The sequence below is a fragment of the Paramormyrops kingsleyae genome, chromosome 1 (assembly GCF_048594095.1).
Source record: "Paramormyrops kingsleyae isolate MSU_618 chromosome 1, PKINGS_0.4, whole genome shotgun sequence".
Taxonomy (NCBI): Eukaryota; Metazoa; Chordata; class Actinopteri; order Osteoglossiformes; family Mormyridae; genus Paramormyrops; species Paramormyrops kingsleyae.
Window position 1 is genome coordinate 64377146 of NC_132797.1, and position 15220 is coordinate 64392365.

Consider the following 15220-nt stretch of genomic DNA (forward strand, 5'->3'; position numbering starts at 1 on the left):
AATGTGTAAGTTCACTTCCATCGTGACGGCTTTCCTTCTCTGCGTATTCTTCCGCCATGCGCAAACTAGCTTGCCCATGTAGTCCATAAGTATGATGCTAACGGTGGAAGCCGAAACACTCACGTCTCAGTTTTTAAGGGAGTGAGCATCGTAAACTCAAAACATAGTGACCCGAGGACCTCCAGTATATGGCTAGGTGCTTGATTTTATACACCCGTGGCAATGGGTCCGAGTGGAACATCTGAGTTCAATAATTAAGAGCTGTGTCCCAATATTTTTGTCCATGTAGTGTGTATAAAATAATTTTTTATATATAAAAAGGCCCGCTTTTAGCTGTAATTTTGTTCGGCTATAATGGACATGCAGACTATCAATCACACAAAAAAAGAACAAGAAGTTTAAGTTCATTGTTGCTTTGGAGGATTTTGGCCTCTGCAATCACACTCTGTAGGTAAAGTGCACCGCTGAGCCTCTGACAAGGTTACAAGCAAATGAAATGGTGACTATGGTAACAAGAATGCAAACTGTGCTGTGCTAAGCTCCACAAGTGCTAGTCTAGACCCATTAATTCCACAGCTCCAACCACTGCTGCCGTCACACTGGGATGACCTCACAATTAAACAAAAAAAGGGGGGGGGGGACACAGATGGTAAAACACGTCAAATCAGTAGCACTGCTCCTGGGATCTCTGTGACATTGGGAGACCATTAGAGCCGGTTCCGATGTCGATATCAAGCGCGTCCACACCGTATCTGACTGATCCACTTGGCAGATCCCCACCCCCTGTTTGGTTTATGTGGAATCACCCTAATAACTTCCTTAATCAACAAATAACAGACATATAGCTATGTAAGGTCTTATAAGGTCAGAAATGTTTACTTATCCAAGTAGCAACTATTCATGTGATTATACCTTTAATACTTCATTCAAAGTCCATAAATAAAATTATTATAGAAACTGAGGAGACCAGCGAGATATGAACAATGGTAAGATTATAATCAGGACTATCCTGTGACAAAGAAACCGCACAGACTGCCTGAAACGATGGACGTCAGTTTCTAGAATCGGCTGACACGTCCCACTTTATGGACAGATGCGAGTGACTGCCTAACAAAAACAGAAATAAAGAGTCTCAAAATTTGCTAATTAATTCCATCTTACACTTCCTGCTACTCCTACGGGTTGCTGCATCACCAGAACTCCACACACTTGACAATGCAGTTATGAGTATGGTGGGCATCTGCCCAGCAGACATGATGCTGTGCTATAAATCCATTCCCAAGGAGAGCCTACATGATCCAAGGGGACAGCTACACAGCGCCATCTCTGTGGTATAAGTGCACTGCAATTTTTCTAATTGTTCAACATCTCTGAAATTCCCTGATACCCCATTCTCCTAAAAACAAAATGAAGACAACACGGCCCTTTACTCAAATTCAGGATTAAATTTATAGACAAGATGCAGACAGACAATCTTATCATATAAAACACATAAACAGCATATGCTCACATACAAAGAGAGAACTGAATTGAAAACAAGTATAATTGCCAATCTGTCATTTTAAACAGTTTAATTTATTGAATTTTAAATTAATGAGCTTTAGAGAACACAGAAATGGATTAGAGCAGTTCAGAGAGTAATTCTACACAGCAAGCACTAGTTCAGCTGCATTTCAGCAATCTGAAATAACAGACTGCAAGCACATTGACACCTATCAGAACCAAGGCCTGTAAAATAAAGTTTAGTTAAAAACCAATTCAGTCAATGATTATGTACTGCATACATGCAGTACATAATATGGCAATGGTATATAAAAAGAGCTACCTAGCAACCAAAACATTAAACTATGATATATTATTTTTATAGTTAACTAGAAACTCTCCAAGTCGATATACTGTGGTGATTTTCCCCCCATAGATAGATATGGATGGTGTAATAGCATGGTATGAATGAGGAGAAAGAGCAAAAAATTTGAGGGAAGAACAGACCTTTTTCTTAACGTCTGAGGATTTCAGATGCAAAGATCATTCTTCCAGTACATTAAAGGAAGAACCTTCATGAGCTAATCATTTGGAGTTTGATGAGATGGACCTCAACTGAAACTAGTAGCATACACTTAACTTCTCATTAGGAAAACATTGATCACCAGCAAATCCCTGCATATCAAAAAACAGTGCATGCTGAAGGGAACATAAAAATAAAATCAGCACATTTCATACCATACCAGTGTCCTGGTGAGCCATCCTCACAGCCTCCAAGCACATCCTGCACGTATTACCTCTGGGGGTGCAAATTAAGGGGTCAAGTACCTACTGTGCTCAATCCCTACATATATATTTTAGGCTTGTCGTCAGAGAGGCAAACACGCTGGTTCCCGGAAACCCCGTTATCATCAGAGCCAGACACCAGAGCACACTGAGTGTTTAACAAATACCGAGAGCCAGTGGGCTCCAGTACAGAGCAAACATCCGCCACCATTTTGCCGTTCTTCTGTGTGGCCTTGGGAAGTCCAGTGGCATTTTTTGTGGACTTCATTGCCTTTTTTTGACATAACTCCTATGCACACTTGTCAGACACGTTAACACTTTGTGGCATTACACAGTCGGCTAAAGCCCTGAACAAATGTGATACTAATTAAGTTCTTTTGCAGTTATTTTGTATAAACATTATACAAAAAAGTTTAAAAATTGGCTTTGTTCCAAATAAGGGTTTCCCAAAGTAAACTATAATACAAAGCATACATTTTACTCTATTTTCAAATTGTTAAAGAAAACCTTTAACAGCTTTTCACAAAATGAACTAAATGGGAGTAACCTATTCACGATTCTCAGAGTAAAACATGTCAAAGCAAAAATTTGCCAAAACATGTCATGGCTGCATTAAGCGTATCAACCTCTTGCATTCCCATGCGTGTCAGCAGTCGGAGCCATTATTTCAGTGGTAGGGAAAGTTCTTCCTTTCTTCATGGAATGTCACATAACCAAGAAGCAGACAATCACCTTTTCAGATTAGGTAAAAGTTTTGCATATAAACAAGATGGTAGAAGCCAGGCCAGTTACATGCCTTCAGGACAGTGAGACAATACAGAACTTAGGTTTATTGATCTGTACTTCACAAAGTGACCGTTTTGCTTATGTGGCATGATAGGCTCTCAGTCTTCAAGCGAACCTGGGGTGGCCAAGAAAGAAAGAAAAACTCTTGTGACACCAGAATTCACGCACACGAAACAAGGAACACTAGAAACACCAGAATGTGCTCAAGCAGAACACAGAACACTGGCAAAACTATAAACACTGACAGCATCTGAAGCGCTGACACAGAAGAGGAGACGCAAGCAAATTGGAACGCACACCATGCAAATTCCTGAGGCTAATGCTGGTTCACTTTCCGTCAATCAGACAAAATGGCGACAGGAAAACAATCACATTTTTACACACTGTACAGATGACTGTCTGTGTCAGTTATGTACAATTGCTAGTGATTTTTGGCTTTCCAGTTCTTGTAATGGATAGGCCTTTCTAAGAGAACCGTTTATTCAGCAAAAGAAACAAAGCTACCCACAGTGGTCCCAGAATGAAAATGTTGAGCTTAGCCCGAATCAATTACGTCCACTGGGTTTCCCGTTTGATCCTTTTACTGGCAGAAAGTCTCTTGCGTCTCCTTCTCATCGAGGACTTCTTTCAAGACTATTGTAATTTGATTCTTGTTTATTTTCACACCACTGATCAGTCTCAATGCACTCATCTAATTAAACGGAATCCCCCTATAGGTTCAAACAGCTTACAGGCCTATAGGGAGCCCAGACGGCAGGATTTCCTTGCATTCTGGGTAACGCTTGAGGAACACGCTCAAGGCAGACAATACTGTATTGGGAAATCAATTGCATGTTAAATGACGCTATTAAAAACAAAAATGCTAGTAACAACAGTAACCAGTCATAATGATCAGAGTGTTCTGTACCAGTGACCGGAGACTGGTATAGTTGATGTGCCTGCTCCCAAACTGACCTTGTACAGTCTTTCTGTTGTTTCTCTTGATGGGCCTAAATCATTTTCCATGCATTTGGTTCCCCATTTGATTTTCAGTAAGCCAAAACAAAATCTCAGTTCCTCCAACGAGAGAGCAGAATTTCTCGCAGTGACACAGTTCAACCTTACTCACCTCTGTTCAGCCAGAGCCTGACTCTAATTAGGTTGGGGGGAAAGCGTACTTGTGGAGGTGTCTGAAAACACATGAAAGCATCACACTAGCGCTAATCGCAGCTCACAGCTAAGGCTATGTTCACACCACGACTTTCAAAGTCATCAGATCGCTATACCATTCACACTACACAACTTGTTTTGTGATCAGGAATCATTAGGTCGTTTTGGTTTACACACTACATGACTAATCGATGACGGGGGGGGTCAAACACCCCAGGATCTTTTACCAGGAGGAATCACTGACTAGCCTGTCTGGTCTTCAAACTAGGTTTTGTTACAAAATTACGTGCAAGAATGACAAATTGTCAAAACACTTTAAATGAGAACACATATGCTGAACATTTACAAATACACTGCCCGGCCAAAAAAAAAGTCACCATTTGAATTTATATCAGCAAATACTTAGGAGCCAATGACTGGATCATTATTACAGCTCAGCAACGTTATGCAGCAATAAAGTGAAGTCAGCTGAGTACCTGAATCTACTGAATGGCCAGGTTACACCTCCATCCATCATCAATGGATTTTTTTCTTCCCTGTTGGCATGGGCATATTCCAGGACAAGAATGCCAAGATTCATTGGGTTCGAATTGTCAAAGAGTGGTTCAGGAAGCATGAGGAATCATTTTCACGCATGACTTGGTCACCACAGAGTTGTGACCTTAACCTCATTTAAGGTCTTTGGGATGTGCTGAAGCAGGCTTTATGGAGGTTCAACTCACTTGTCAATACAGGATCTTGGTGAGAAATAAATGCAAATCTGGATGAAAATAAAGGGTGAGATATTGCATGAGCTTATGGAAACAACGCCAGGACAAATGTGCGCCATAATCAAAGCTAAAGGTGGTCCAACTAAAAATTCAAATGGAGACTTTTTTTTTGGCCGGGCAGTGTATGTGGCAAATTAACCCTTGTATACGCAGAAGTTTCCAGAAACAGTATAACATACCTTGGCTCTTTAGTGGCCCGGCATATAACATAGCACTAAGAACAATTTCTAAACAAACAGAACTATTTGCACCTTTTTTAAACTCCCACAGGTTGCACCTCACCCCGTGTCTGCTTTCATTGGCTGTAGCTCATCACCTCACTCATTGCCAGTTGCAACACATTTCAGGATTCGGAGTCAGACCAGATATTTTAACCTGCTAGAATCTGACCATCACTGTCAGGTCATGTACTTGAGCAATTTACACATTTGCCGCCACCGATCAAATACTGATATGCCTCCAGACTGACGTTTTGTCGGAGATCTCCGACAAAAAAAACAGGGTCAAAATTGTGTAATATGATCTTAGCATAACCAAGTCGCAGCAGATAAAGTGGTCAGCTCCAACTACACCAACCCATAGTGTACAATGGTCTCTGGGCTAGTCTCTCATCTCCTCCCTCCTGCACCTCCTGAGAGGCTGACAGCTCCCCTCCTCCCTCCATTTCTCAGCAATGAACCAAACGGCCGACCACTAAGCGAAGCCGGTGCACCTGGGCATCTCTAATCTATATTGCTGCTAATGACATGCAGCCTGCTTATGGTCTATGCATTCTCAAGCTGGCTGCACCCTCCTACACCCTATTGACTCACACGGGTCACCGCCTTCTCTCTCTGACCTCACTCTACTGAGGGGGCTGCTCACATGCTCTTACCATCCTGCACCTAATACACACGCACGCACGCACGCACACCAGGGCTGTGGAGTCGGAGTCGGAGTCGAGGAGTCGGAGTCGGAGACAATTTTGGGTACCTGGAGTCGGCAAAAAGTTAACCGACTCCGACTCCCACTAAATTTAAATGGAAATTAAAGAAGTTGAAATGTCCCAATTCACAAACAGTCATAATGAACTACTTCTCTGCTGTAAGAATAAAGCCCAATGCATGCAGTGCATAATGTTACCACAAAACGAACATGTCAAGTAACCATGAAGCATGCTTTTCATTGACTGTATGCGTCACTATATGGGATGTAATGCACAGGTAAGGTGCGGCACCGCTTTCCATTGTGTCGTGTTCCACTGTTACAGGGAACTGTGAACCTAGCCTAAAGCCCCGCATACATTTACAGATGCACTGCCGATTTTTCGGCCGTTCAACGAGTCATCACGCGTCAAACGCCTGAAAAATCATCTGGTGTGTTCTCAGCTCCGTCGGCTCCCCTTCACTATGCGCTACCCTTGAAACCTTGTTTTCATTGTGTTTGTCTTTAATCTGGCATTATAGTAGAGTGTTGGCTTCCTAGCCAGTAGTTCTGTGGTGAAATGACATGTATGTTGCCTTCCTTTCCTTCAATGGATGTAGAAAATACATTAGCATAGTATATACATACAGAGGAGTCAGAGTCGGGGAGTCGGAGTCGGAGCCGGAGCATTTATCTACCGACTCCACAGCCCTGATGCACACACAGCCTTTGTAAAATGAGGAATCTCTGAATTTGTATGTTTTGGCATAAACAAAATTTTACTTTTAATTAATGAGAAAGAAAAAAATAAATTTACAGAACTTTGTCAAGGCCATGAAGTGCAGGTCTTTGCTGGTATTTAGAAGCAAGTTCGGGAAATCCTTGTAGGGTGAAAATAATGGAAAATAAACAATCGATGCCCCACTTTTCCATATGTTGACATGTTAAACTGAAGTATGGCACATCAACTGGAAGCCAGGGCTTGGAACCCCATGGAGGGTTAATTCATTATCAATGGTGGACTTTACAGACCTTCATTGGTTACCTTATTCACCCCTATTGGGTTAAACAAGACTACAGTTACTGAATCCTCAATTCCTCCCTCATCACTAATACATACTGCCAACTCTTCTTCTGTAGGCAAAAGCAAGTCTTCAATAAATCTGCCAGCAGCCCTAGTCTCGTCCTGGGAACATCACATACATTCACTTTCCAGGAGTAATCGGACACCGTGGAGTCCAAGAGACCTGGCCTGATCGCCAATCTTTAATGACGCAGTGGCTAAAATATGAATGGTTTCAGCAGAGCAGTCGAGAGGTTCATCTCAGCCTGAAGGCTGCATTTGTAATGCCATAGCCATTAACACAAACTGGTGGGAGGGGGGGCTGTCACATGATACTCAGCCAGTACATTTGCTCTCTGAATTTGCGATGATGAAACAACATTAAATAATACATTACTGCCACAACTTATTAGGAACATTTGTGTTCATAGCTGTGGAAAGAAAACTGAATAACAATGATTATTAATTCCCCCCCCCTCCCCATTTTACAAAAGGTATATGACCCACACAGACCTGTGGGGATCAGCATACACAAGGCCTTTGCGTGAAGTGTACTAGTCTCTCTCCCTAGGCCTCAGGTCCAGCGGTAAGCTTCTGTTAGGTGACATGCGAGCTGGCTGTGTGAGCTGTGGCCACCTCTTGAGGAGCACAGGGCAAACAGGACACAGGAGGAAACCTCTCCAGTTCAGAGAGACCGCAGAGCCCGACTGGAGGCTGTTCAGTGGCTGCTGCAGGCCCAAAGGACCCTCGTATGCAGCGCTGCAAAGAACCTTCACAAAGGTTAGGTCAGTTTGGGGGGGGGGGGTTGCCATTATCCAAAAAAAGGGGATGAGACACTGACTGAGACCATGAAGAGGAACAGGAGAAGAAAAACATGTATTTCGAAGAAGACAACTTGGAAGAAGAGCTGGACAGACACACACAGACACACACTGGCGCTTTTTCACTGTTAGTAAGAACCAAGCCGTACCGGAGCCGTACCATGAACTGATGGTTTTCCTTTGTAAATTGTCCAAACTGTACCAAAGCCATATCCACGCTGATGTGCCCCTGCTTATCGCACATCCCGATGTATTGCCGCACTCCTGATAACCTGGAACTTGAAAAATTTCCAACAACCTACTTAAGTACTATAGACCAGCAGAACGGAATGGATTTGTATTGGAAATTCGCGCAAATTAATGCTAATTCCACTAGCGTTTGATGCTAATGTAAGACTGCAATTCTCACAGATTTACTACGTGCCAATTCATTATTTATACCATGTGAACAGTAAATGAGCATCTTTTCAGTTTTCTGTCACTGCTACTCACCAAACCCAGCAACCCCTTTACCGAGCCAAGCCTTCTGCAGTGGAAATCTGAAGTGAGCTGAAATTGTGCTGTAACAAGTCTCTTCACGGTATTGCTCAGTTCTTGTATGCCAGTAGAAGAGCCATCTTTGCGCAGACCATCCATTCATTTCTATGGGCATAACCCTAATCCCAACAATGACAACCTTAACCCCTACCCTGCCCTAACCTTAATCATAAGTAACCAAACAAAAGACTTTTGGCATTTTTAGTTTTTGACTGCACACAGGATTTTCAAAAATTGAGTTTCCCCTGATGGGGACCAAAAAAAAAAAAATTCTCACATTATAGGAATGAATGATTTGGGGAAAATATCTAATCACGATTTTTTGACATATTATGATTGTGATTTGTTTTGTGATATACAATTCTTAAAAATTCAAGCTTCAGTTCAATATTTCACTATGTTCTGATGTTTAGTTTATATTGACTGCTGTCATCAAAAGAAACAAATGAACACCATGAATCCTGTCGGTGTCCGTCTGCCCCCTCCCAAAGCTGTAAACCTAGAGGAAACAGTGAACACCATTAAAAAAATACTAACTTATCTACATTCTAATGCAAGAAAATAAAGAAATACCTACTGGAAGCAATTCACACACACACACACATTTTAATTAGCAGAGAACAAACAAGCATAAAACAATTACCACAAAACCTGTGAGCAGCTAAACGCTGCTTGGACCCTTAATAGAACTGTAACAATCTCTGACCATGACAGAGACAGGTAATTCAAAAAGCTCATAAGTGAAACAGATATTTTTTTACACAGCGAATGTAACATTTTCCTTTGGTTTCATGCGTTGTTGTTTGTGGGCATATACATAAGTCTCCTTGGGCCACTTCTGTTTGGTGAGCATGACTGGCACTCGAGGAACACAGCGCTTCTGTTTAGGGAGAATGACTGTCACACAAGGAGGACAGCATGAAATTATAAAACTATTCTTGCGATAGTTTTAAACTCTGGGTCAGGCCTGCTGTTTAATGCATATCCTAAATCAAAGCCTTTGTAATTTGCATTGTTTAAAATCACAATTTCAATTTGAAATTGATAAATCGTTTATATGGGAGGTATTTTCTGCAAAAAATTAAATGGAAATAAAATTAAAATAAAATCTCCACTGCCATTTAGTTTTCAAAGTCTATGCGCAAAAATCCCGCCCAAATTAAAAATAAAATAGCACCATTTGCTAATTTTCCACTCATTTATGAGTCAGATGTGAAAAATTAAAAAAATTAAATTTTGTCTTTTCATTTTCCAATTTGCCCTTTCATTTCCTACTTTGCTTTTTCATTTTCAAGTTCACAACATGCAATTATATGTTAATTGGAGTGGGCAGTGGGCAGAGCGTTCTCAGTGCGTTTACGGATTCTGTTGTCCTTGTGGTCCTTGCGCACGGCTGCCCGTGTCACCGAACTAATGGTAAAGTCACACGTAGCTTAAGTTAGCTACTCATTTGCAGCTTCCGGTTCATTTAGCTTCTTATTCGTAGCGTCGTTCATGGCTCAAGTTATTCCCAGGTTCCCTAGAAGGGACTGTTCGCAGCGGCACATGCTACACAGTTTATATTTAAGATATTTCGAAAATATGAAATGAAATATGAATAGAATTTTTAAGCAGTAGCACATATATGTATGCAGGTATGCCATTGTAAGGAAAACACTCAAATTTAAAAAATTGCCCACACTGCCATGTTTCCAGCTCGGTAGCCTATTACACCTATCCAACCCAGGCTAATTTCAGTGTCCTTACAGTGGCGTATGTGCCTGCTGTGTGATATGCATTTCATATTTGCCCTACCCAAGATGAATATGTCCTCCACATTCCAATTAGAAATGTGGCTCATTCAAATCAATGTGTATACTTGCTCAAAGTGTCACGCGACCAGTTTAATGTTATGAAAGAAATATATTATGCCTGGGTAATTCCACTATTTTCATTACAGGGAGACTTGTGAAAATCTTATATGAATTGTGATAAATACATGTGCTACAGCTTACAAAATAACTTGTGAATAAACAATGTATTTCCAAGATACGAGAAGGGAAGAAGTCTTGCGGAAAAGCTGCAGCATGTGCCGGGCAAACCTTCCCTTCTAGTAACGCTGCGAATAAGAAGCTACATGCAAATAAGTAGCCAAGTTAAGTCGCGTGTGACTTTGCATTAGTGTGGGCAACATGGGTGACCATGTACAAGAAACTTAACAACGGAATCTGCAACCATACTGTGAAAACTCAGCTATGATCCATAGCTCCGCCCACTGCCCACTCCAATTAACATATATTTGCATGTTGTGAAAAAGCAAAGTAGGAAATGAAAAGTCAATTTAGAAAGACAAAAAGGCTTTTTAATTTTATTTTTTATTTTTTCACAAATGACTCATGCATGAGTGGAAAATAAAATTAAATTTGCGTTATTAATGGTGGGATTTTTGCACATGGAAAATTGAATATTGTATTTATCATTTTCATTTTATTTTTTGCAGAAAATATCTCCCATAAGTTTAGCCTTACCACAATGTCAAAATAACTGGTTTCCACAATGTAATTATATACAGCTTTGGAAAAAAAATTTGACAGCACAGCAAAACTTTTAGTTTAATTTCTCAATTTAATAGGTATGCACTTATGTAAAATCTACGTTTTTTTGCAAACTGCAGCCTGGCTATTCCCTGCTTTTCATTGATGAGGGGCTTCTCCCTTGCTTTATGGGTCTTCAGTCCTGCTTCTAGGAGCCTGCTACGGATTGCCCTAGCAGTGCATTTCACACCATATTTGTTTCCCATTCTTTCTGAAGGTCACTTGAGATCATCCTCCGATTTATGAGGCACTGCCAGATAAGTTGATGGTCATCTCTGGCATTACAAAATTTCTTGCGCCCTCTACCTGGCTGGTATTTAATTATGGCCGTGTCTCCTGCTTCACCTTGTTGTTGTGTACTGATGTCTTAGAAACTTTGAGCCTGGAAGCAGCCTACTTTCGCAATGTAGCCTTCTGTCAGCATAATCAGAATTAAACCAGTATTTAAAAATGCAGATGATTTTTAAAAATATATATTGCTGCTAATTTTTCCCAGAGCTGTACATGACCACACCCACATACATCAGAAAACTTCCAAGGAGCTTTATGTGGCCTACACAGAGATCTATCACACTCACAACCCTCAGACATGCATGGACGTGTACCTGTACATCAGTGCAGTAATGACTGTACACGTGCCAGGTTTGAACATTAAATGCTCAGATTCAAGGAGTTCTGTAAAAGTGTGACCCCCCTTGGGGCAGAGCCACTGGAGTAATTCAATGACAGTGTTCCCACTGTGATATGTCACAAACCTGAGCTGGACTGTCCCAACCTGGAGGGACATCTTTCAGAATAGCACACCTGCAGTCAGCAAGGTATCCCAAACCTCAAGGCTAATGCTACCAGCTAGGGGTGTCTGATTTGACAATATTAAATCATGAACGATTGAAATGTTTCCATGACCTGCTTTTATGGACAGACCGTTAGCATGTGTACTGTAGCACAATAACTATCAGTTGCATGTCAGTTAAATCTATTTGACACACCATAAACTGGTAGTAGCAAACAGTAGGTAGTGCCTTGGATTTCTCCTTCTCTCCCTTTCGCACCCTCGTCCCAACATGAAACACCTTCCTTATTTAGCAACATAGTAGCATGGACAACATAGAGAGCTTGATCCCTAAAAAGAATTCAACATCAGTAACATGGAACTTGTTTGGATTTTCCAAAACTGAAGCTGTTGCTGTTCAGTAACTTTCAAAACAAACATAAAAAAATATATAATCATACGATCATGGATCATGATCCTGCCTGGGAAAAAAAATCATATGATATGATATTTTTGCCACCGACTGCCACACCTTAGCCCACAGAGCCAATGTGAACCTGATAGTTGCTGTTGTATGACAGTATGGCAGCCTATCAGGCTGACACTGTAAATGAATGACAGTGTCATGTCAAATAAACCCTCACATACTGAAACCAGAGTGGTTGCAGAGAAAACAAGAATACAAAAACACAGGTCTCACATGTCACCACAATGCAAGTACAATAAAACCTTGGATTGCGAGTAACTTGGACTGCGAGTGTTTTGCAAGACGAGCAAAAATTGAATAAGTTTTAACTTGAAACAAGCGAGGTCTCGCAATACGAGTATTACGAATACACTTTGTCTGCCTAGCATCACGTAATCACAACTGAGTCGATGGTTCTTCTCTTTCTTGCTGCGGGATTGTGGGTAATCGTTTCCTATGCTTGGTCTCGGTCTGCATGCCTCACTCGTATAGTAGAAAAGTACCACCTGAATAAGCCCGTAGCAGTGCGAACGATGAATCTGTTTAACGACAATGCAATATCACATTTCCGCGAAATTGAAAAGGAGACAAAAGCAGCTGTCATTGGATAGGTTCCTTGTTAAAGTCGCACAAAAATGAAGATTCCAGTGAGCCAACAGATAGCAGTGATTCCGTCAGTTAGTCATCCTGCAAAATAACCCTCCTCTTCTCCTCTCTCGTCTCCCTCACACCATCCACGATTCTTTTCAAAGGTAAAGTGCAGGTTAATTTGTTTAATGTATTTTTACTTTATATTTTGTATTAATCATTTTTATATGAATATTTTTCGGTTGTGGAACGAATGATCTGAGTTCCTATTATTCCTTATTTGAAAATTCGCTTTGATACACAAGTGCTTTGAATTACAAGCACGTTTCAGGAACAAATTATGCTTGCAAACCAAGGCACCACTGTATATACATGCTAACCACTGCGCGCACACACGCGCACGCACACCAACTAAACCGGGGTATGCCTAGTACCAAAGAAAGAAGAGGTGGGAAAGGCCAATTAGTTTATATTCCACAGGCAGTAATTATAGCTCATATCTATGCATTAAAGCCACACAGTTTACCTCTACATAACCCGCATGGCATAGTCATTACAGCACATTTTAATAGAGCTCATTACCAATATGCCCACAAGCAGAGAAGGAAAAACAAAATCACCTCACAGGAAAACTGCTCCTTTAAGGACAAACACATTTATTGTGTTTCCAAAGGGGCAAAGGGGCATAATGACCTCTAAGTTCGGAAGGGAGGATTTGGACTAGCCCGTTTGAGCATAACCTGCCATTCGGCTGTGTCGGTGTAATCACATTGCCACGTTGCATGCCAGGTTACGTGTATTAGGGCTCGGATGACCCTCATTTCCCAAACATTCACATCAAAATGTCATTTCATCGAGGCCCCAGAGCTGACACATGAATTAGGGTGAGTGAGTGTGTGTGTGTGTGTGGGTGTGATAGACACACATACATACATATACACACAGCCAGTTTTTGGCTGTTGCACATTCGCTTTCAAGACTGGTGGAAAAAACCCCACATACATTCCCCTCACCCTACTACACCGCGTCATGTTTGACATTGAAAAATTAACACCACAGAACAGAAATGATTGCTGCATTACAAAAGAAACAATAGATCAGCCTGGAGACAAAAGACAGGACAGCAAATAATGACATATTGCTGGCCTGGTGCCGTTTGATGCGTTTCCTCATAGAACTGGCTTGACGCTTCAGGAGGGTTTGGGGCGGTCATGAGTACGGATACATATGGATCTGAATCTAGCGATGTACGTGTTGGGGGAAAAAAATATTGCATCGCAATATTAGAATTTTTTGTGATAAATATTGCAGTATTTCGGAAACAAAACGGGGTTGAAATTTTACTCAAAATAATAATTACAATAACTATTTGACTATACAGCCAGTCCTGCTACAACGCAAGCAATGCATTCCTGAAAAACCTTGCATGCAAAAGTACACATATCAAATGGAAAAAAAGTTAGGGGAATGCAACTCCAAAACTTCGTAACTTATGTCAAATGAAAACCGAATAAAACCAATGGTACTAGTGGCCAATAATGTATTTATATGCATTTTAAATAAGAACAGAGAGCACCATCTTGTGGGGTCAGAAAATACAGCAAATGGTTCATGAAGCATTATTTTGGCCATCAATCAACAGTAGTGAGCCACAGCCACCATGCAGCCGGGCATTCACACAGAAATATAACAGATTACATACAATATGTGGAGGTGCTCTGAAGGCGAAATGGCTGTGAAAAGCAAATGTAGGTGAATTTTAAAAAGTTCTCATTGACATTTTGTCAAACATTTTTAGAACCTAAAAACTGACTCAATATCATCTCTATGGAATCAAAAAAAAAAATTCCATACAGCAGAAAATGAATGTCTTTTGGTGACCAATTCTTTACTTTTCTCCTTCGCACTCGTTTTTGCTAAATTTCCCACAAACACACCACAGTCTGTGTCCAACAACAATGACACTAATGATTATGACTGGCCTGGAGAGCAGAAACCGAGGTCATGCAAAGGCAGCAGCAGTAAACCTTAAACTTTTTTAAATTATATGTAGACAATTTTGAAAAGGAACGATCATTAAAATTACAAAGCATGTTTTGCTTCCAATGAGAGTTGAAACATTTAGTTTCACTTATTGATGGACTTAATATAGCCGACTTCCATTCCTGCGATGTGACAATTGCATGTGCATAACATGCAATGTCAATATTAATAGCACATATTGTGCAGACTCAGAATATGCTGAAGAGGCTTCTATTAGAGCTAGGGAGAATCAATGAAAACGGGAGCTTCTGAAACATGAACATAAAAACATAACTCAACAGTGCTCACACCAGCCCTGTTCTGCCAAGGCTGGGCCCTTGAGAGCAGTTCAGACCCTGGAGCTTTCAGACCTTAACAAGACTCAATTAGCACCTGATTGACAGCTTAAAATGTCAAATTAGGCCAATTCCTGTCCAAATTGTTACTTCAATAAAGAAACCTTAGGCTGACACTGAAAACTGCTGGCTCTGAAAATCAGAGA

At 40.9% G+C, this 15220-nt stretch overlaps 1 protein-coding gene across 2 annotated transcripts in view; it reads right to left on the reverse strand.

Moving 5' to 3' along the window:
- The window catches only part of LOC111855689 (mannosyl-oligosaccharide 1,2-alpha-mannosidase IB), a 70176-nt gene that overhangs the window by 45182 nt on the left and 9774 nt on the right, over positions 1–15220 (reverse strand). Inside the window, exon 1 of one of the 2 annotated variants that reach the window (XM_072717647.1) lies at positions 2226–2367. The exons of the other annotated variant lie outside the window; for it this stretch is intronic. The gene's annotated coding sequence lies outside the window, so the exon portion shown is untranslated. Of the gene's footprint in view, positions 1–2225; positions 2368–15220 lie in introns of those variants that run through there. 2 annotated transcript variants of the gene reach the window in all.